The 23,485-nt window shown below is 40.4% G+C and overlaps 1 protein-coding gene across 1 annotated transcript in view; it reads left to right on the top strand.

Moving 5' to 3' along the window:
* Positions 1-18,942: 18,942 nt before the first annotated feature.
* The window catches only part of SHANK2 (SH3 and multiple ankyrin repeat domains 2), a 407,914-nt gene continuing 403,371 nt past the window's right edge, over positions 18,943-23,485 (top strand). Inside the window, exon 1 of the mRNA XM_014948851.1 lies at positions 18,943-19,076. The gene's annotated coding sequence lies outside the window, so the exon portion shown is untranslated. The remainder of the gene's footprint in view (positions 19,077-23,485) is intronic.

The following is a 23,485-nucleotide window of genomic DNA, read 5'->3' as shown; positions in this document are numbered from 1 at the left end:
GGTTAGTGACATTTTGAAGCTGGCACATGTGGGAGCTCAATTTCAGAGGGCAGTGAGCTCTCTGAACAGCTGCAACTTTGCTCTTCTTAACTGCCTTTTATTTGCTTGAATAACTGTACTTTCTATGAAACTAAGTAAAGCAGCGGTGAAGGAAATTAGATGCAACGACTATAAAAATAAGTGAAGGAGAAAGAGGACATACATGACTTTAGCGTAACTTATCTTTGACACGCTGATCTGTTATTTTTCACTGATGTAAAAGGTTAAATCCATTAACTGGTGGTCTTCCAGTGAGGACAGAGAGCTGACAAGGCATGAAGGGCTCGGGCCAGCGAAACCACAAAGTACTTGATCTTTGAATGTATGACTTTTATTGTCAGCAGCAAAAATGACTTGACTTTCATATGTTCCCTCTACGTGTGAGGAAATGAACATAAATTAATAGCTACAGTAATTTCCTCTGGGTAAATCTATCTAAACGATCTTAAATAGTAGAATGCTGAAAGGCTAATGGCTTGGATATGTGACATGATGAACATCTACAGCTGTTTGTGAAGCCAAGGGGAGGTCTGGGTGCTCACTGCCTTTGAAAATCAGGTCACAACACCAACGATGTCTTTATACAGAGAATCCCCTTGATTTCGGTAAAATTTACACAACCTTGCAGTAGTGTAACAGCCAGAGGTACCAATACTATACCTGAGCTTCTAAAAATTACAGGGCTTGGAAATTATTGCCTTGTTTGCCTTCCAAGAGATGTTAGACTACAGGTGAAGTGGTTTTATCCCCAACTGTTGAAAGCATCAATATTTTGCATTCATTCTGAAGAGTGAAACAGTTTGTAGACCTGAAGAGTAAATTTTAGGAAATGAACAGCCTCTTTGGGTTTTGCAATTCACATCTCTGAACTCCCCTTGCTGGAATTATCGCTCAGTGATAAAATAAACTAAAATGTTCATTTCAAAGTGATTATAATTTTTCTGCATCACAAGGCATTTGTAAATGTTACACGATAGGTATGTTTTTATTTTTTATTAGTTGTATTTTTTGTCTGCGAGGAAAATGATTTCTTGTCAATATTATCATGTTATTGCATAGTCTTACCAGAATATGCATTTAAGGGAAATAATTTTTTAAAGTCTTTAGATTTGCCTACATTGTGTTTGGCCATTAGGACTCTGTGCTCGTGTGTTGTTATGGTCCAGACCTGACTCAAAATACAGCTCTCATGTATTTTCTCAGCTTCTCATAGATTAACTGTACCAAGGAGTCACTCCAGATACAGTCAGATAATCAAAGTGACCAAGTTTTAGGACACTGCTGCCCAGTAATGGTTATGTACATGCATCCAGTCTTTCCGAACAAGAAATAAAATAGATCAGCCTAAAAGATCCAGCTAACTTATTTTAATACACGGCTATTTAAATTTGAGCTTACCTGCTCCCTCAGCTGAGATGTGTTACCATGTGCAAATTCCTCCACCGTTGCAATGAGAATAAAACAGCTTCATCTGAATTGCTGACTCCTGTACTCAGCAGACAGCACCTCTTGCTCAGCGACTTGCTACCATCTACTGTGGTCTGTGATGACAATTCAAAGGAAGGAGTGATTGTACCAAGCCAGCAAAGCAACAACAGAAAAAAAAAAAGTATGTTTTCTCTCCTTCCTGTTTGGCCTGAGTCTCTGTAATATGGCCACCACCAGGCAGTATTCGCATATATTTCAGTTTTAAAAATTGGTTTACAGTTTGCAAGAGACTGAAAAGCAATAAAATCTAAGCTTACCTAACACCTGGTAGCATTAACTACAGTTCAGAAACTTCAGACTAATATAAGAAGGAACATAATTTGGATTTAGCAAGAGGCAGGATTCATGAATTCTCCATCCACTGTGACTAACTTTGGAAAATTTCCTTCATCCTCTGTTTTTACCTTAACAGACCCACATGGAAAATGAACTTTCACGGGAATGCACTGAAGGTATTTATGAACTTTGAAAATTCTATGTAAATAAAAGCAAGTAGTCAGCGATTGGTACACATTTAAATGTTAACTCTAAAGAAAATAATTTATCTGCTTTTCTTTATAAAAGTTGGCTTAGTTCTCCTGGAGATGCTGGTTAGTGGATTCTGAATAGAACCTTCAAGACTGCTTTAACAGCGAGCATCACTTCCCTTTCCTGAGCCACCACCTCATTTGCCTGAGACAATCTGCATAGAGTCTACGTTTGGCTTGATGGCAGAAAGGCTTCCTGGTTTTGATGAACTGTTTTTTAACATCTACTCCCGTTTTTAAAGACATGGGGTCTATGTAGTCTCTGGTTTGAAGGATTAAACTCTGTAAAAACATCTGGTTTTGTAACTTTCAAGTTAACAGCGAGCATCACTTCCCTTTCCTGAGCAACCACCTCATTTGCCTGAGACAATCTGCAGAGAATCTACGTTTGGCTTGATGGCAGAAAGCCTTCCTGGTTTTGATGAATTCTGTCTTTTAACATCTACTCCCATTTTTAAAGACATGGGGTCTATGTAGTCCCTGGTTTGAAGGATTAAACTCTGTTAAAAAATCTGGTTTTGTAACTTTCAAGCAAGCACCAACCTCAGTAAATGGATATTTTTGGCTCTAAGTGGTTAAATGTGGCCTATTCCTGATCCTGAGGAATAAGTTTTGAGACATAAAATCATAACATGAAAAATGTTAGTAAATAGTCCTATTGGCATGAAAAAGGAGAACATCTGCTAAAGTCACGAGTGGTTTGTTGCCTGAGGTAGCAGCAGGACAGCCTACAGCTGATTAGCTATGGCTTGATAAGAGAATGGGAGTGCAGTGGATAGAAATGTTTGTCATTTGAAGTTGCTTGAGATCACTTTAAGAGCATTAAAAAAATGAATCTTCACCTTTCTTTTAAATTCTTTCCTTGGTATCTTCAGAAAGTGCTGTAATGACTGCTTAGCTATTAGTACAGCTCCAAACCGGAATATATGAAACATTCTGATTTGATCTTGCCTTCACTAAAGTATTTAAGTAACCATTTTTCCATTCCTACCCAGAAATGCACATAAGCACATGCAAAACACTGAGCACACCTTCCAAAACCGTTTAAATGTATATTTACGTTTATGGGTCTTGAGCTGTGATGCCAGTCTGAATTTTGGACCACAATCTCCAAACAGTTCTTGCCTGGTTTTTTTTTCTAAACTCACTCAGTGCATGGGTATCTCTGATTTAAAACAGATCTGGCAATTTGTACACCTTTGAATCTCAAATATCCTACAGTCAGGTTTGATGTAAGAGTGAGGTGATTATGGGTGCCATCACAATTAACGTTGGATGTCTGTTATGTTAACTCTTAAAGATAGACGTGCTAATGTGTGGAAATAGGAATAACTCCAGTATGTGTTTCACTGTTTTTCTGGGCCCCTGCACTCTAATCTGGAAGAGGAGGTGGAAATAGGAATAACTCCAGTATGTGTTTTGCTGTTTTTCTGGGCTCCCTGCACTCTAATCTGGAAGAGGAATTTTGCTTGTGAGAGCTACCATGATAAATTGACCATTGACTTAGGGAAGAAATTTTTTATGCTTAGGGTGGTGAAACACTGGCCCAGGTTGCCCAGGGAAGTGGTAGATGCTGCCATCCCTGGAAACATTCAAGGGCAGGTTGGATGAGGCTCTGAGCAACCTGATCTAGTTGAAGATGTCCCTGCTTATTGCAGATGGGTTGGACTAGATCACCTCCAAAAGTCTCTTCCAACCCAAACCATTCTATGATTCTGTGACTCCAATTGTTGTTCCTGTGAGGTCGGTATGAAAAATTTCTCTCCTCTCTGAAAAGAAATGAAGTTTGGGCAATCATAAGGTCTCTATATGTATGCTTAGTAAATACTCTTAGAGCAGTTCAAGCATTTGGCCACTGATACAGCATATTGTTTTAAGGTGACATATGTTATGGTCCCAAATGGCTCGTCCCCTGACAATGCCTGCCTGAACATTTCTCGATGGGGAAAGAAGAGGACCTTCTGTTGCTACGGGGTGACGTGATGAGTGTCACATTGTGTGGGCTGGGATGATGACTCAAACCACAGCTGGAGGACCCTTCCTGGCTTTGCTGAAATCGTGTGGGGAGAGGATCTACCTGGATCTATCTAGCTGGAGGATGGGAGCTTTCCCAGCCTGAAGCCAATTTCCCCCTGCTTCAGGATGAGGCCATGAAGATTAAATTGTCTGATAGTCTAGAAATGAGCCCATCAAAGGTAATTTTATACCGTCTAAATAGTAAGAAGAAAGTTTATTATCCCTAACTCATGCAGTTTTGCGGGTGAATAAGGGCAGGCTTTTTTACTGTGATGCTGTAATTTATATAGTTCTTGAGAGAGTTAAATGCTAAATGCCTCTGAGACAAACACCTTAATTTTTTAAAATTATACTTATTTTTATGCATAGAGAAAATCTACGTAAATAGCAGTTGAACAAGGTAATTAACACTTGTGCTTCCATGGTATTTGTGGGTAACACACAGCTCTGAATCTTCTGAGGATGTATGTCCGCACTTACCAAAAATTGTGGTAAATTATCTACTTTTCTGATTATTTCTGAAAGTGTATGGATGACTTCTGATTTTCAGTTTTATTATTACCTACATACTGTAAAGAACAACAGTAAGTCTTACCTTATCTGTACTACATTTGGTAGTGGATAATGGATCTGTTGTCCAAAAAGCCAGGTGAGACTGGGAAGACAGATGCAGGATGGGACACTGATCCACCCAGTCTGTAAGAAAAGGGCCGTTAACGTACAACCTACTGGACACAATAGTGTGTCTTCATTTCTTTATTCTACAGTAAGATCTGGTGGCTCCAACTTAAAAAAGAAAGCAATATAAAAGTAGCCAGAATCCAGAAATAAATGGCAATTACAGAAAGCATGGCGAGACTTCACGCAAGAAAAAAAGTTGAGAGACTTGAATTACATAGTTTGAAAAATAGATGTGTGTACAAAATAACAAATTCTATAAAACAGCATAGTTGGTCACAAGAGTTGGGGAATGTTCAGCGAAAGCCAGAGGTACCGTATTTAAATTCCAGCTTCTCTTTGTTGTGTTCTATGTTATTATACTCATTTATTTCAATCAGTTCAGACAGCAAATCTGATTGATTAAAGGCTTTCAGTGAACGAGGGCTCAAAGTGAAGCAGAGGCGCACACATACAATGTCTGCTCACACCCAACAATAAAAATGTGGAGGTTCTTTGTATAGAAATGACATTTGTAGGTGGAAGAAGCTGTGGGGATGTGGAGGGACAGCTGTGTGGTGGTGCAGCCGCTCTGGACTAAAATCACAGCCTTCCTTCAGGGCTTCAGAGCAAATTAAGCAAGATGCCTTGATGCTCTCATATTAGGAACTGAAATCTGTAAAATTCTTGGGCCGGTTTACGCACATCATGAAGCCAAATCTATTTGTGTTGCTTGTTGTCTCTGGTAAATGTATGCCAGTGGAGCAATATAACCAACCAACGTGGTAACTGTAGAGGTACCGATGGAAGATGGGATCTGGAAGGTCATGATTATGTATAATACTCATGACAGGCCGAGTACAGCCAAGTTCTTAAAATAAACTATTGTGTAACTGTGCCATTATGCATGTAACCTGAGGAGGAAATGAATTAACCATTGAAATCAGAACATGCATATTACAAATCACAAATTTATCAGAAGAAAAAAGAAAGACACTCCAACTTTCGATACAGGAAAATTAGACAATGTATTGTTTAATGTTATAATAATAATTTTTGCTTGTATACTACTTTATAGAAGAAATATTTTCTTCAGCACGAACAAGGTAAGGAAGGGGAAGTTAGGGAAGAATTTTTTTCTCTTTTTTTTTTTAATAGCAAGAAACTTGCAACAGATGACTCCATGGTAATTTACCTATAATGGAAAAGGAACAGACTTATTTCCTTATCAGTCATTAATTAAAAAAGTATTTTATCTTGGAGTGCAAGGAACCTAATAAAAATTGACACAAAGTATTTATATTTAAATGGCCTATTATTTTAAAGGGCACAATAATCTTATATCAGGAGATATTAATGTATTTTACACTTCTTCCACATCTGTGTATAATCGGTGCTTTTAATGACTTTTATTATTCTTGAAGAAGGTGAAGAACCACTGGAGAAATGTATTCACAGTCACAAGAAAAAAAAAACCTGCATTAATTTAACTTTATATTGGATAAACTTAGAGAAACCATTTCTGAACAGAAGGAGAAAAATAGTTACAGACGAAGTATGGAAACAAAGTAGAAAAACAGGATAAAGATGTTAAAATATCAAAAGTAGAAAAACAGGATAAAGATGTTAAAACATCACACCCAAAAAGAGCTCAGGAAGTCCAACTCTGAGAGCATGAACAGAGCATGGAAAAGGACTGGGAATTCAGTGGTGAAGATCTTATGGGCAGGACCATTTAAGAGACAGAGGGGTTTGAGATCTTATCTGTAAGCAAATAAATTTTTCAAAGTGATTTAAAAGATTTAAGTTGGCCATAAAAGTGTTTTTTATCAGTTTAGTAAATGTGCAAACAAAATCTAAATAAAATTCCTAGCTAATTTATACAACTTGATCTTTTTGGAAACTTAAAAATATGCTAAGGAATTTTTAGGGTTTTTTTAACAAAATACTTCATTTTTTACCTGTTGTATGAGAAATCTGAGTTTGGAGTCTGCCACATCATTGGTTGAGTCAAATCTTGATTTCTGTAATTCATCTACATACAGGTTCTGGTTGTATTAGTATTAGTAATTAGTATTAGCAATGAAAGTATTAGTTCTCCAGTCTAATATAATTCCCTGTAATTCAATAATAAATGGAAAAAGCTCAGCAATTTATACAACTTGATCTTTTTGGAAACTTATAAAAATGCTAAGGAATTCATAGGGTTTTTTTAACAAAATATTTCATTTTTTACCTGTTGTACGAGAAATCCAAGTTTGGAGTCTGCCACATCATTGGTTGAGTCCAATCTTGATTTCTGTAATTCAACTACATACAGGTTCTGGTTGTATTAGTATTAGTAATTAGTATTAGCAATGAAAGTATTAGTTCTCCAGTCTAATATAATTCCCTGTAATTCAATAATAAATGGAAAAAGCTCAGCAGCTGCAGGTGGCCTGTCTCAGACAGTGCCTGGGATCAAAAAAACCCCTTCTGTAATGGTCACGGAAAAAACTGAGCAGCTGCAGGTGGCCTGTCTCAGACAGTGCCCGGGATCAGAAAAACCCCTTCTGTAATGGTCACAAAAAAGTCACCTTTTGCTGGCTCAAGGAACAGAAGTGCAGTGGCCCAAAGTGCTGCTGCAGCTTTATGGGCTTCCAGAAGTTTTATGGACAACCATAAAAAGTTATAGACTGAGTTAGGAAATTAATAACCAAACATACTCATGAAAGACAGTTCCTCGAAGCTGCAAAGCTGTGTAATTCCATAGAGGTTTGCTCTCCTTGTACTTCCTTTCATAACAGAAACAGACAAGATTTCCTAATTTCACATCCCAACTTACCAAGTGTTTCAGGCAACTGGTTAGAGTTGGGAGTAGCTTCTTTGTCCCAGTTTTCTTAGCTCTTACTCAGCTGATGCTCCCGAAGGTTGTCGTAATTTTTTCATAAAGGAAGAAACTTAAAGATGTAAAAACTGAAAATACGTTTAATTATGGATAAAGCTTTGGCAGGACTTAACTCATCAAGGTAAAGTTTTAGACATGACAGCTAAAAAATCTGGGGATATAAATTTGTTTGTGCTTTTCTGTGTTCTCCATCAGTATTTATAAAATCCTTGAAGGATGCAAAATTTCTCTTGCACCTTAGGCTTCACAAAGAAATAGATACAATTCAATTTGATTGTACTTTGAGGCATTTCATTTGAAATTTAATGAAGATACTATGTGTTAATTAGACTCCAGTAAAAATATGGATGTGGAATTACGCACTTCATGCAGAGCAACTGTCAGTCATTGCCACTGACATAACTCATTTTCATTTGCACTTTTTGTACGTTGGTCATTGGATTCAATAGTGAGCTTCGAATTTAAGCATAAAAAGGAATGAAATACTTTTCACTGTCTTTTTTTTTTTTTGCTGTTGTTGTTCACTGTTTGCAAGTTTTTAATTGTAAAAGATGCTGTAGATGGAGTTTTTCTTCTTAGTGCTGCTGTCCTATTTTCTCCATGATATCCCCCGGGGATCTAACATGAGTTTAAGTAAGTCCATTTTTTCTCGACTGACAGAACAAATGTTCAGATGCTTTAAAATTTAAAGAGCAAAATGTAGGGGTGGGTAAATCAGTTTAGAAGAGGCAAGAAATTCCACATTCAAATCAAATGGCCTTCTTTTTGTTTGTTTGCTTGCTTGCTTGCTTGCTTGCTTCTGGGTTGGTTTTGTTTGCTTTTAATTTCCTATAACGATGTTACATTTTGAAAGCTCGGCATTTCCAACATCCTTCACTATATCTAAAAGGAAAGACCTCCAGGACTTGCAACCAGTAGGGAGAATTACACGTGAACTTCGCCAGTGAATGCACCTACGTGCATAAGACCTTTTGCATGAAAATTATTTTCATGGCACGCAGTTTAATGTTCATGAATATTTATGAGGGAACATAGTTGCTCCGAGTATATTAAAGAATATTCTCCTTTACAAGGACATTTCTTGTTTGAAAAGAGCCATTTGAGAGCTACCAGGGTAAAAAGTTTTGTAAGTATACAAAGCGGTTCAGAAAGTCCAAAAGTGAGTTGCTAAAGATATTTACATTTATATTCTGTTCCATTTACTTTGAAATGGCTTATATAGAAAAAACAGAGCAAGAGTCATTGTTAAAGTTCAGAGTGGCATTATGCCTTAAGGGCTGACTCCTTCAAATGGTTTAAAATCCACGTTCTTGCATGGACTAACTTGAAACTTGCACTGAGTGGCATTACAGATTCAAAATTGGTGGTGTTTGGGTTTGAGAATGAAAGGAGTCCAAAGATATGGCCTTTTTAGAAAGACATTGTACCGAGTACTGATCCTAGTTTTCTTGCATCCACCAAGGACTCAAACTATGGTTCTCAGGTCTCCACCTCCATTCAGTGGCTTGGCAGTGACCCTACTTGGAAATGAGTGTTTACCAAAGTGAGCTGAAACAAACAAACCTGGAGATCCAGCCTGTGCCATGACAGCAGCAGCACATTGACATTTGGAGTGTGAAATTAACAAGTCTCGTACATTTCCCTGTATCTCCATCCAGGATTTCCCCTTAGCTTGAGATTTGTAGTCCCTGGGCCCACCCCATGTTTGAATCTCATAGAATCATAGAATATTTTGAGTTGGAATGGACCTTAGAGATTACTGAGTTCCAACCCCCTTGCCCTGGGCAGGGACACCTCCCATGACACCAGGTTGCTCAAAGCCCCATCCAGCCTGGCCTTGAACCCCTCCAGGGATGGGGCATCCACAGCTTCTCTGGGCAACCTGTTCCAGCATCTCACCACCCTCATAGTAAAGAATGTCCTCTTGATATCTAAGCCAAATCTCCCCTTTTTCAGTTTAAAACCTTTTCCTCCCATCCTAGGGCTCCCCTCCCTGATCCAGAGTCCCTCCCCAGCTTTCCTGGAGCCCCTTGAGGGACTGGAAGGGGCTGGAAGGTCTCCCCGGAGCCTTCTCTTCTCCAGGCTGAACCCCCCCAACTCTCTCAGCCCCCCCTCCCAGCAGAGGGGCTCCAGCCCTCCCAGCATCTCCGTGGCCTCCTCTGGCCTTGCTCCAACAGTTCCATGTCCTTCTGCTGTTGGTGTCCCCAGAGCTGGAGAGGCAGCACTGGAGGGGGGGTGTCTCACAGAGCAGAGGGGCAGAATCCCCCCCCTCACCCTCCTGGGGATGGAGCCCAGGGTGTGGGTGGCTTTCTGGGCAGACGTTGCCGGCTCGTGTTGAGCTTCTCCTCACCCAACACCCCCCCAAGCCCTTCTCGTGGGTCGAGCCTGACACCTTCCGTTCCTCCAGGAAACCAATGTGTCAGTAGAAGTTTCTTAACTTCTCACCTGGGCTACGATATTTCTCCCCCCCCCCTCCTCCTCCTCCTCTTCCAGCCGCGGAGTTGGCGGCGGTGCGGGGCCTCTCCCCCCGCGGCTCCGAGGCGGACGCCCTGCTGGATGCACCGGCCGCGCTGACAGGACGCCTCCCCGCACCCCCTCAGGCTCAGCCGCGGAGGAGAGGGTGGGAGCCAGATTTTTTAAAAAAAAAAAAAAAGAGGAAAAACTCAAGAAAATTCGAGTATGCGGGGACAGGCGCCGGCAGAGCTGCCGGACAGCCCTCCGGCCCACCGGGACTGACCCAGCCAACCCCCGGAAAGCCAGGTATCCTGTAGCGGCCGCCGCGCAGGTTCCGCGGCCGGCGGCGGAGAGGCGGGTAGGGGGCAGCGGCCCCTCGGGCAGGGCGGTGAAGCGAGGCGGCGGAGAGGGGGGAGCCGGCCCGGGCAGCGAGGCGGGCACTGCCTGTCTGAGGGCGGGGGGAGGCTTCTCGGCCCGCACAGAGTCATTGACTGGTTGGAAGGGACATAGAAGGGACGTTAAAGCTCATCTAGTTCCAACCCCGTGCCGTGGTCAGCGACACCTCCCACTGGACGAGGGTGCTCGTAGCCCCATCGAACTTGGCTTGGAAGCCCTCCAGGGATGGGGCAGGAGAAGGAGAGCAGGAAGGGCAGAAGTAACCAAATGAGTAGGGAATGGTAAATCCTGGCTGGAGGCAGAGGGACCTTCCCTCACCCTGTTCTGTGACTCTGTGAGTGGCAGGATGGGGTAGGAAAGGGGTCGGAGTATGAACAGTGAGGAAGCAATTCCTGAGGGCTCTGTGGAGAAGTAAAAGCAGTGGGAAATTCAGTTAGCTTAGTCTGAAACACCTGTGTCAGTTCTCCTCTCTAAAGCAGGAGAAGTCACAAAACCTCCCCACAAGTAGCTGAACACACCACTGAATTTACCATTCACCTGAAAGTTTCTACATCCTTTCCTTTATAGATCTTCCTTTTCTCCAATCTTGGCTCTGTTTAACTCCTCTCAGAATAACCTGCCTTGTTGAAGGGAGTCTCTGTCAGGGGAAAAAAAAAAAGTCCTCAAAAACAAATGCTATCTTTGTTTAAAGCTATTTGTGGATCAAGGTTGTGACTTAACTGTGAAGTAGCATGGCTCTTCTTTGCTTATATTAAAAACACAATAACACATTAAAATACTCAAAGTCTTGGGAGGTAACTAGGCTGAAATGCAATTCAGCAGTGTGAGACTGTAATGTAGGTTTTACAGTACCTCATCTCTCTTGTGAATAAATATATAATTAGTTGTAGGGCTTTTTTCAGCTTTTACTTTTGTGTATTATTTGAAGAAGTACTTCAGGGTAGAGATTATAATTGATAACACTTTTAATTTTTCCCACTTTCTTCCTGAGGTCTGTAGCTATGTTGTTAGGTGTTTATGTTTGTTATGGTATGCTATGTTGTTTTATTGATACATAATGTTATTTTAAAACCTGATGTGTGTTGGTGAGTGGATTAAATTTCCCGTGGACCTGTCTGAATTAGACTTGTGATTGCCTTAATTGCCCATGATTGTGAAGAATGAGGATCAATAAACAACGCCGTCCTTCTAGTCTCACGTTCCTCTTATAATACATTTATATCACCTAGCACAGCGTGGCCTTAATCTGCTTGTCATTGTGGGACAAATAATAGAGAATAACACACAGCACTGTCATACCCGAGGGAGTATGTGGACCAAGCAGTGGAGGCTGTTGCCTGGGCTGCCTGGAGCAGGGTCTTCGGGCTCAGTAGGGCCCTGATGGACACCCCATCTCCCATCTGCAGAGGGAAACTGAGAGCACTTCCACATCCACCAGCTTAGATGTAACAGGAGACAGCAAGAAAATGGGTTAAAGTATGGATCCACCCTTTTCCAGCTTTCTTTTCTCTTTAAAAGTTGGCGCTACAGTTAATGAGCTGGAGTATCTGCTATTGAATTTTTGGATCTGTTGCTGGGTACCACCGTGAGAGTTTTCAGGCTTGGGTATGGACATGAGTGGAAGCTATCAATCACCTCTGAAATGCAGGGAGGATTTTAACCTGTACATACACCTGTATGCATTTCACTGAAGTCCCAGCTGACCTCCTGCCTATCATAGGACATTAACTTTAAAATCCAAGGACTCTAGTTAGGCCAGATATGTCAATCCCCCAGAAATCAAATGACAGCACAAACTGCAAACAGAGTGTGGGGAAGCAGAGATGCCCTCGGTGCTCAGTTCCTTGCAGGTTAGCTGGATCCCAGCTGGGAGAAGCATTCCCAGTCTTCTAGGAAGGGGCAAAACAGCCTCAAGAGGCCCTTGCTGAATAGAGGCAACACTTTTCAAAGTCCCAAATTTGATGGCTTGTATGATCTTACGTATATTAGGTATCAGCACCACCCAAGCGTTTGCAGTGATTTCCTGCAGCACTCCCAAACAGCTTTGGCATTTCTTCTCTAAGCACAGTTGGTCTGAGGGTTTAGAAGAATTAAGTTGAAAAAAGTAGCAGCTGAATTTAGGTATCCAGGCTTGAAGACTGGCCGAATGCAGCATTATTCCTGCACACCTTTTCCAGGTGTTTTGCTGTAGACTAGAATTAAAAGCCCATGAAGATATGTCTGAGAGTAAGGGGCATCTAACATATTCTTTGCACTGATTCTGACTAGCTCTTTTGATAGCCCCTGTTTTATCCTGCAGCACTCATGCTTTCTCCTGCTGTTAGGTCCAGAAAAAATAATTTTTGGTTTCTTCAGGTTGATCTTCCCCTGCCTCTATCTCAGCTTTTCCCTTTTTTCCCATGCTTGTGCTTCCCTGTCTTTCAACTGGGGTTATTCAAGCTTTCTGTTTTCCTTTAGCTTACAAATTTCTCACACGCTGTAGCCCCTGGGTTAGTTCTTAGATCCCCCCCACTTAGAAGTAGCCCTGGCTCTTTCTCACAGCTGGCAGCCACAGCCATTTCTGAGTGGTTTGCCTCTTGGAAATCATATTTCTCCCCCTTGTACTGTGTTCCTTTAGGCTTTAGCCTTTTAGGATGTGCCACAGGTAAGGTGTTTGTAAGGTATCTGGGATGTGAGGAAGGTGGAGGGCTGGGAGCTGCTGTCTTAGCCAAGAGCAGACCGAAGAAGAGAAAAGTGAATTATGCAAGAGACTCCAACACCTTGGATCAAATTTCTTTCTTAAGTTTCATTAGCAGACTTCAGTTTCGCTGCTCCTGAGGTCAGGCTGTTATGTTGGGGAGTTTGACGAGCGCTCGCCGTGTAACAGAACTGCGAGTTTCTGGAGAAGCCCCTCAGAGCCCAGTGTGACGTAGGTCTTCCCATCAAACTAATTTTTCCATTAATTAAAAATGTGCACACCCTAGATAGTGTGAACTCTCTGGTAAGGATAGTAAAGTTATTTATCTTCAGCCTTTTAATACTTTTTTTTTTTTGTCCTTTGCTTATTTCTTCCTTGTTAGTTAATTTCACGTCTATTGCATATGTGAAACCTCTTTGCTGAAACCTACAGGAGGATCATTGCTCTATTTTCTAACTTCTCAATCTTGTCCTAATCAAAAATGTAAATACATGCATAATGATTTGCATGTCATTAACTTCAGAAAAACACTGTCATGCTAAAAATCAATGTTTTTTGGAATCTAATTTTCCTGCCTGCCTGAGAAGTAGCACCTGGAATTCACAAACCAAGAATTCTGAAAATGAAAACTGCTTTCAGCACTGCTGTTTACTTTCTGTGTTTTTTCAGTTCAGCCAGGGAAGAACAGTAATTTAAAAATATGATGATGGTGATTTTTTCTAACCAGTTTCTCTCTTCAGTCTTCATACTTCAATAAAAAGCTTCATTGCTTTTTTGTTTAAAAATGAACAAACTGAGCATGGTATGTACTTAAACTCAGCTTGCCAGCACTGATTTTGTTGTGATCATTTATGAACACAGCATCTAACACATTCTGGAAATTTCAGGGAAAGTACCTATACCTGTGGACAGGAACTTTGAGATTTTGAGGAATGCAGGGAAATCAGGAGAAAATAATGTCTTGGAGCTGGGGTAGCAGCGTGGCTGACCCTGGATTTCAGTTTCCTGAGCACAGAGCTCTGTGTATGAACTGAAGGATGAGGCTGTGAGTCTCTGTGTGGAGCAATCAGTAGACAAGGATGTGACACAGGCGCTTTGCCAGCAGTTTACACAAATGATTTTGCTTGATGTCAGAGATGCTGAGAATAAAAATTCTTGGGTTCTCTCTTGGTTGTGGAGATGATTGTCAGCGACATCTCGGAGATGCTGAGTACGTGTATTAGACACACTTGTTCTATCTTTAAGAATAAGCAGACGAGATTTAATTCATGTTAAAAACCTAGGGTCTGAAATGAGCCCTTGATATGCATCGTTTGCCCAGAATTCAGGTCTTGTTTTAATAGGCTGCCTTCAAGTCAGTGAGCCTGTGAGTCGGCACAGGGTTACTCTGGATCAGATGCCAGAGCATATAAGGGCTATTCCTGTCTGAATGCATTCACAGTCTTTGAAAATGGGATTATCAGCACTGCTGCAAACACAGCATCATACTGTAGGTTAGAAATGCACATCCTGGACCCCTTAGGAGCAAACAGAAAGTGCCACTGTTACTGATGATTCAATATAGCAACCTTAACATGTCTTTTCTTTCAGGAAGGAGGGGGGGAAAACAGTGTACAACATTTCTGTTGATACAGATAAAGACCTACTTCTAAATGGTGAGATAAAACGCAGGGCAAACTGTGGATCAGGTTTAAGTTCAAATTATATTTGAAAAAGCATTTTGATTTTTCTTTGCTGTGACACATTCAGCATATGGTTCTGTCTGATGTCCGAGATGTGGTAGTTGTATTTCATGCTCGACATTGTTTCTAATACATTTTAGTTTCAGGAGTAACCGATACATGATATCTCCCTTTAAAAAAACCTCAAACAACCCCTTTATTTTTTTTTTTTTTTGGGAAACCACCTAAGTTTTTAGAAACCAACTAGGCTACTGTGTCTTTTTGATGGAAAGAAGCACAGGAAGGAGAGCAGTGCCGTAATGTCCATTCTTGAGCAGTTATTCTTCCTGTGAGTAGGGGTCCGTTGTAACATATGGGGAAATGTGCATTGTGCTCAGCAATGCCAGGATCTTGATAGCTGTGCATGGTTGAGCAATAGGATGCTTAATGAGGGGATGCTGAAGAGGGCAATGAGTGTTGTGCCAACACCTTCTTAGAGGCACCAGAGACCATGCCTTTACAATTAAATAAAATAGGCCAGTGGCTGTTCTCTGTCCCCGAGGCCAAATGGCATGGCACAGCTCCCTCCCACACACCTGAGCTCGCTTCCTTTCCAAAACAGAGTGGCAGGGACCAGGGGATGGATCTTGGGGTCTCTCAGTGCCTGGATTGTGCCCCTGCACCCACTCTCTGGGATCCCAGGATGAGCAGGCAAAACCCATGCTAACGAGAGCACAGGCAATTAAGCAGCGTAAACAACCTCTGGCCTGTTTTGTTTAGTAAAGCCGTAGCTGTAATGTTCAGGACCTATGGCATCATTCCTCTGAAATTGTTATTGCATGTTCATGTAGAAGAGGTTGTCGGATATAATTGATTTAAACCACTTCATTTGTATGCTTGGATTCCACATGTCTCTGATTTGGGTTTTGGTAGCACCGTTATACTTAGCCTTGTACACCAGTTCATCATTGCCATTTCAGATTCACAGTGCATGCGTGCTTTTTGTTTAATTAAACTTTACTGACAAAATATCAGCGGAGTGAGTACTTGACAAAATTTGAGAATCGTAATGAGGATGCGGTAGTTATGGAAATACAGTACTGGGAATAACATCTTTTCAATTACAAACAGAGGATATTTACTCTGTCTGAGTAAATTTTGAAAGTGAACCTTAGAAAAACAGTTAGTTAAATGGTATTTTTGTGTTGAAGACTGAGACTGTGAAGCTACGAAACCAGCAGCTTAAGCTTTAAATCTAAAGTTTGATCACCAGAGTATAACAAAGAATAAGTTCAACAGTCCTTATTCAGATTATCAAGATATTCCTCCTTTAATTTGTGTTGACACTGCAGTATAAATATTTTAAATCATCCAATCATCCAACCATTCCAGTGTTATGACTGTGGATGTGAGAAGGGGCTGTGTAGCCCCTTCTTTTGGGATGTTGACTTTTGCAGATCATCCTTTCACATTGCTAACTCTCAGGTAACTCTTTGTTTCTGGGTCATCTACAATATCCGATGGTCACCGATGGACCAGCTAGAATGAAACCCAACTAAAGCACTAAGGAAAAAAGGGATAGGTGAGAAGGAACAAAGGCAACAGATATTAAAGAAGAAGTAGAGATGGAGGGAAATGACCAAGAGTGAAGCCTGTCACAGTTCAGGTGTTGTATTATGCTATAACCAGGGAGGTGTTTGCTGATCTTAATGTGGGATGTATGAGTTAAAATAATCTGTGGAAAAGGCAACAAGAGAAGTGTTAGGACAAGTCCTTAGAATGCCACATATTTGATCCAGCTAAAGGGATAAAAGAAGGTAAAACAAAGGTAAAAGAACCTCTGTTGCTGGTGAAAAGTGATGTCTCTATTTCTAGCCCTGTAAAAAATGTAAAATTCTTCCTCAAATTTAGCTTTACTTCTTATACACCCTTTGGCTTTCTGCATTTCCATTTGAACTGGTGGTCAGTTTCTTCATTAGCTGTAAAAGTCACAGTTAGTCAATTTTGCAGGTGTAAGTCCATGATATTGACTTAGGTGTAAAAGACTCAAAGTGACTTGTCTCTTCCTGGGATACATTCTCAGTGTCTTCTCTCAGAATATTTTTAATAAGAAATCTGAACCAGTCATCTTGGTGTCACTTAAGGTGTCACTGACAGTGCATTGTACACTGGCTCCAATCTAATTTTTAACCAAAATGTAGGCTATAATTAAACCGGGCTTATAATTAAAGAATTTGAGATGAGACTTTTCTGGGTACAAAAAGATGCTTTTTGTAATGAGAAAAGCCTGTGCTCGGATCCCATCAACCTATTTTGAAAGGAGGGCTGGTGGCAGAAACTGTGATGTGCAGTGGGCTGTTAGGGAATTACATTGACGTTCCTCGTGTGTCTATTTTGAAAGCAGCTTTTCCAGTGAAAGAGAATGGTGGGAATAGGGTGCGTTAATGGAAACCAGTTGCATTTTGGTTAAAATTGTTATGTATTAGCGTTTTCTCTTTTCCCCGCTATTTTCAAATGTTTTACTGGCCACTGTTAACAGATGGAGATTTTTTTCACCTAATCATAAAGAGTGCAGTGAGTTCCTTCACCATATAATGCCCCTTAAGAAATTATGGAACTGGAGGGATTCCCACTGGAGTCCTGCCCCACGGCTGTGCTGGAGACTGGGGGGAGGAATCGGACACCTGCTGATTTGCCTCCCCTGCAGAGAAGGACTTTCAAAAGACCTGATCTGATCAAAAATGGAACATAATAAAACTTGTGCCACTTGCCAGCCTTTGGGTTACTCCCAGGACATGTCCTTATAGCTGCGATGTTAGCAGGAAGAGTAAATCTGAAACTGGCAGGTAACTGACCTGTGGAAATCTTCCAGTAGCTCTTTTAGACCAGCTGCTTTCCAATTAGGTTCCCCTTACAGCATGCCATCACTGTAGCAAGCTCAGTAATTTGGCCCATTAATTTAGCCTAGCATGTATACATATCTGTAGCCATTATTTCTGAAAATAGATTTTTAAGTAGACTATAAATGACTGTAGCGATATGAAACTTTATATCTTTCTTAAATGATATCTATCCAATTAGACAGTGTTCTCATAGGACGTGACTTTGGTGTAGTATATTGTTATTAGTTTTGTTATTATACATTACTTTAATAAGGCTGCAGAATGATCCTACCATCAGGGCAGTGGACTGTACAATTTCTGTCTTCTCCAGGAAATATTAAGATAGGCATATTATAGCCTTAAAAACATAAGCAAGAAGATTATAACCTTTCTTACTACTGATAGTCACATATCCTTTGTTACCTGTTGTTTCTTCCTGGGAATAATAAAAAGACACGTGACTGCTGGCCAGTTATTTTTTTTTTTAACTTTATCCATGGTTGTTTTACATATTTTGCAGTAAGAATGTCTTTTATTAAATCCCAGAAGCTGAAATTGTGGGAGCAACAAAAGCTGATATATACCTAAAGACCTTAATTCAGCTCAGTCATTACCCCTCTCCTATCATATACTGATTAGACCTGAAAAAGTTGAAGAGTTTAGAATTAAATGGCAATGTTTTTTGGTAGTCAAGGCTTGTCTAGCTGTCTCCTGCAGGCAATTACAGTTTATAAGCATGTAATTCATATTAGGATCAGCAAGATGTGTCAGCTGTGGGTTGCTGAGAGGAAGGATCTGAGGACTCAAGTAAAAAGACTCAAGGAAAGAAGCAGGGACAGGAATCAAGGCAAAATTGTTACCTGTACTGAGTGGCTTAAAGGGCTTTACTGCTTTAAAAAATATTTACTTAAGTGTTTGGGTTCATGTAACTTTAGTGGCTTAAGTGCCTTCAGTGGTGAATAGAGAATGGTCCTTCTGAAGACCCCTTCTTTCCATGTGGCACAGTGATCTCTGCCAGGGTGAGTTTCTCTCTCCCACCTGAGCTCACAGGGATGGCAAACCCAGCTCCCATATCCCATAAAAGTCTGTATTTGTGCCCCTGGGACACTCTGGCTTGAGAGGGGAGGATCTGAGGAGCTTCCAGGTGGAAGGCTGACCGTTCCACTTGCTACCATCTTCTCTCTAGAATGGACCCGAAACCTTCTTGGGAAGTCAACAGCCCTCAGAAATTTAACGCTTTTCCCGTTTCTCACTTTCAGCCCTGTTATATCCACTTTGATCCATTCATTTCCCATTGGAAAGGACAATCCCAGCAGGACAGAGAAGTGGTCTGCACACTCACCTTTTGTGGGCACCACCTGCCAGACGAACGAGTCCTCTCTCGGACAGGAGGTAAGGTCATACAGGGGGAAGAGGTTTCTCATGTGAGGGCAGAGCAATCTCAGGGTCAGCACTAAATATCCCTCCTGGCCTTGCACCCCACAGAAGTTGTTCTGCACCCACGGATGCTGTTTTTTCTCTGTTTCCTGTAAGTCTGAGATCCTGCCTGTGCTGTCCTTTGTGTGGTTACGGCCGTGTGAGGGATGAGAGCTGGTGACAGAGAGGCAGCCGTCCCTCTCTCCCTCTCCTCCCACAACCTGACCTTAATTTCAAGGTTTTCCACGATTCCCACTGCTGCTGATAGTCACTGTGTACCATCCTTACAGTTGATGCTCTGATGTCTGCCAGCTTACCAGCCTGGAGCTGAGGTGTTATCTGTGCTCTGTAAATATCGCCAGCACCACCTGCAAAACTGAACTGAACTTGCCATTTTTTTCCATCTGATGAAAAAGCATTACAGAAGAAAGCCTTTTTTTTTTTTTTTTTTAAGTGCTCCTGCTGCTTGAACCAGCAAAGTGTGTGTCGCCTCGCCATCAGCATGGTGTTTACCCGATAGAGAAGATTACCCCTAAACAAATATTTGAAAATGTTATCATGGAAGAACTGAGCTTTTGACAAATTCTGCTTTTTACTCTGCCCTTTGCGCTTTTACAGTCAGGTTCGGAAAGTAACATTTTTTATCGCTATGAACACTGCTTAGCTTCTCAGTCATCTGCAAAATGAATGTGCAGAATAAAGCAATGTGAAATTTTTAGATTTGAAAACCCATGAGAAACATTTGAGGAACAAAAGTGTTTATTTTACATCCTTTGAGATGCTCAGCTGGTGCCAGCATCTCTGCTGAAGTCAGTTATTTATGCCACCCCAGAGCCGACTTCAAAATTGCAAGCGTTAATGCAAAGAGCAGGCACTGTGAAACAGCCTTTAAATGCCACATGGAAGAAAATATATCAAGGTCTCTAAAAGTCATATTAAAAAAAAAAAGTCCAAGGTAGTATTTTGCTTTTTCACATTTCTCCTTTCTCTTGATCCCCTTCTGATATTCCAGTAATACCATATTCTTCATTTTTTTTCTCCTGGGAAGAGTGATACCTCCCACACAGCTGTGCCATGTCAGTGCAGTGGATAATATCCCATGGAGTTGGATCATAGCGTGTCACTGTTTTTATGGTTTCCAGTGGATTATATTTGGAACTCCAAATGTCTATAAACACCAGTGTTCTTGTGTCTGATGGTTTTCTGCCTTCCCTTTTATTGAGGACATGATCTTCGTTTTTAATGAGTTCCTGAAATAAAAACCTTCTGCGTGTTTTGAAGGCAGAAGAAAGAAAGAGGACCACTTTTTAAAGTTCAACTGGAAACTTAAACATTTCCTTGGTAAATTTTGTCTCCTGTGGAAATCCACCTATTTGGTATGACTTTCTTTTCTGTCAACAAAGCTGGACTAAAACGTTGAGGATTACTATGAAACTTTTCTCACACGAGACTTCAGATGGACAAAGAAGGTGTAAAACTCCATGAAATTAAACTCATCAAACTACTTTTTGCTTCCCTTTTTGCAAAGCTCCCTTACTTGCCAAACCAGATGGGACAAAAATACAATGGTAGTGATGCTGAATGTAGCAGTTTAACCATGTTCCCAGTTCTCGATAATACACTTTTAGCGCAGAATGCACCCCGACATTTTTTTGTACAATTTTATTCATGCTCACTATTTTTATTCAGTGACAGATTATTGCCTAGTGTAAAATGACACATGTAGTGGTTTATTCAATATATTCGTATTTATTGATTCGTAAGATTCTATACTTTTTAACCTAAACTGAAAATAATATTGTGCTGAGATCCTCAGGTATCCGCATGTCCTTATTACAAGTGTAAAATGGTCACATGAAATATAGTCTAATTAATGGCCTTTTGTAATTTATGTTGCATATCTGTAATCATTAACCTAAGCCTTGCTCCACAGTGTTCTTGCAAAATATTTTGTTCTTATTTTTTTTCCCTCTTAGCCCTCTTACCATTTGGCTACAGCTGTTTTTGTCTTTTTAAAATGAAATTACTGTTCAGTATTTCAGCTTCTCTCCAGTTCTTTCAGCTCTCACTTTGAAAACTACTTTTAAATTTCTCTTTTAATTTCATCTTTAATTTTTTTAACTGCTTAAACTAGATGGTAGCTTTAGCTTTTTAGTTTGGAAATTTGTGATTTTTTTTCTTTCTTTAATGTTTTTTTGTAAACAGTTTATTCTGTTCTAATCTCTCAGTAATTAACTGTGATTTTGAAATGTTAGTAGAGTGAGAAGCATCACGTACACAAACTTTTAAAAAGGTCATCTCTGAAAGGCATCTATTCAGCTGGTGACCAGAAGAGTGAACAAGATAACTTGGTTTCTAGACCTTTCTTTATATACCAGTTGGTTAAGAGATAAGAACTTCAGAGTTCCATGTATATGTTACATCTTTCCCTGATAATAGAGAAATTCTGCAATTTTAGAATCGGATTCACAGATGCAAAACAACAAGAAAATAAAGCTCAGTATTGAATATTAACAAAAATGAATTTAATTCCTGCTTAAAGTAATTTTCCACTGAGTCTGTGGAATCACATCAGTAGGAGAACTTGAGTCCCCTTGGGCACTTCTGGCTGATGTGCAAGTTCCTGATGTCCTAAACTTCTTGTGTTTCAGTGTACTCAGTGCCTGTGCTTCACCCACGGATTAATTTTAGCAGTTTCTCACAAACTGTATACAAATGTTGTATTGATAGTTGCAAATATATACAAAAATGTGCTCCAGTAGCACCTAGAGGTGTCAAACAGGTGGCATTTCATCCTGCTGCATACCATAGAGAACATTGGTTATGCCTTGAAAATTGTCTGGTTTAAATGTAATGTAGAAAATAAAACCCAAACCCCAGCAATATTGCTGGAGAAAGTAATCAGTACATGCAATCCTGCTGTTAAAAAATTTGGGCATAATTTTGTCAGTTCAAACTATGCTAATGTTTCAAAATGAATTAATAAGTTCATATGAATACTTGAATACTGTCATGCATTTAAAAAAAGTCATGGAACCATTGAAGTGAGTTTATTAGGTAACCATAAATATTAGCTGCAATTGGCTACAGGAGAAAAAAAAAGGTAGATTTTTGTTTCATGACTGTCTTGTATAGTCAATATTCCTGCCGTGTGAAAGTCTGAGGGGCTGGTACAGTGGATATTCCATCTTGTACTCTTTCTGTGTCTGTAGGGGTGCTTTGGTTAATGCTTATTTTAGTTTCAAACTTCTTAGGGAGCTTGTGAAGTCTTTGTCACTGAACACTTGTAAGAACAAATAAGAGATACCTGCTGGAATATACCTACATCTATTTTATCTTTCTTAGGGGCAGAGAATGCATTTAACACCTTCTCGATGTCTGCTTGGCCCTAATTTGCCGAGTATTTGATCTGCCTGATGTGGTCAGCTAAAAGCTTGCTGGAAAACAGTTTATGAAGCTGAAAAAGTGTAATTGAATTTATTTTTCCTAAAGTAATTTATTCAGTGAATGTTACACACAGGTTTTTCTGCTGATGATAATCAGTTAATTGTTTCACCAAATTTTTTTCATTAATTCACCTGTGTGTGTGAGAGAGAGCAAAATCACTTATTCATTAGGGTAAAGCATTTTATTAAAAGAACTTGCAGCCCTGGCATCCTTTCCGGAGTCAGGATGTACCCAGTATGGACTGGTTACAAAGCTGGGGAGAAATGGTGGTCTGGAACAGGGGGTGTAAATTCCTGCTCTAGTTTCTGGATGTGGATCATTTAATTAATGGACTAGCTGATAATGGGGACACACCTTTAATTCAGGCTTTCTTAAAAAGGACAGAGTGTGGCATATTCCTGACAGCCTAACTGAATTAAAATGCTTTCAGAAGATTCACTACACTAGTCAGAAATATTCTCAGTGCACTGAGTTGTTTGGTGGGATGAATGCCACCAGGATGTCTGCGTTCCCTGGCTGGGGCTGCTCTAGAGGTAAATGGAGAGACTCTTGGTATCATCACTTCTGGGAATGTATAAAACTCACTGGAATGCTTGAAATTACATTTCCGTGTACTGCCGCTACAAAGGTTGTCGTGATTTTTCAGGTCACGGTGAACCATGTTGCCCTGAGGACTGTTCAGGGAGGTCTCCCAAATAATGTCATTAAGGTGGTTTGTGTTTCGTGAAGTGCTCTGGTTTCTGTAAAGAGAAAGGAGTGCGGTGCCCTAAGAACAGTTGTTTCTAACATCTTGAAAAGATCGAGAATAAATGTGTTTCAAAAGCAGTGAAAGTAAAATTGTGTGTAAGCAGCTGACAGTTATGTGCATTGGGAACCTTTTGATTTTTATTTTAAACTATAGCATCCCAAGCTGCAGTAATGACAGTGATCCCTAAATT

The sequence above is a fragment of the Calidris pugnax genome, unplaced genomic scaffold, assembly GCF_001431845.1.
Source record: "Calidris pugnax isolate Ruff unplaced genomic scaffold, ASM143184v1 scaffold107, whole genome shotgun sequence".
Taxonomy (NCBI): Eukaryota; Metazoa; Chordata; class Aves; order Charadriiformes; family Scolopacidae; genus Calidris; species Calidris pugnax.
The sequence above is the reverse complement of the archived record's forward strand: the minus strand, read 5'-3'. Positions and strand labels throughout refer to the sequence as shown.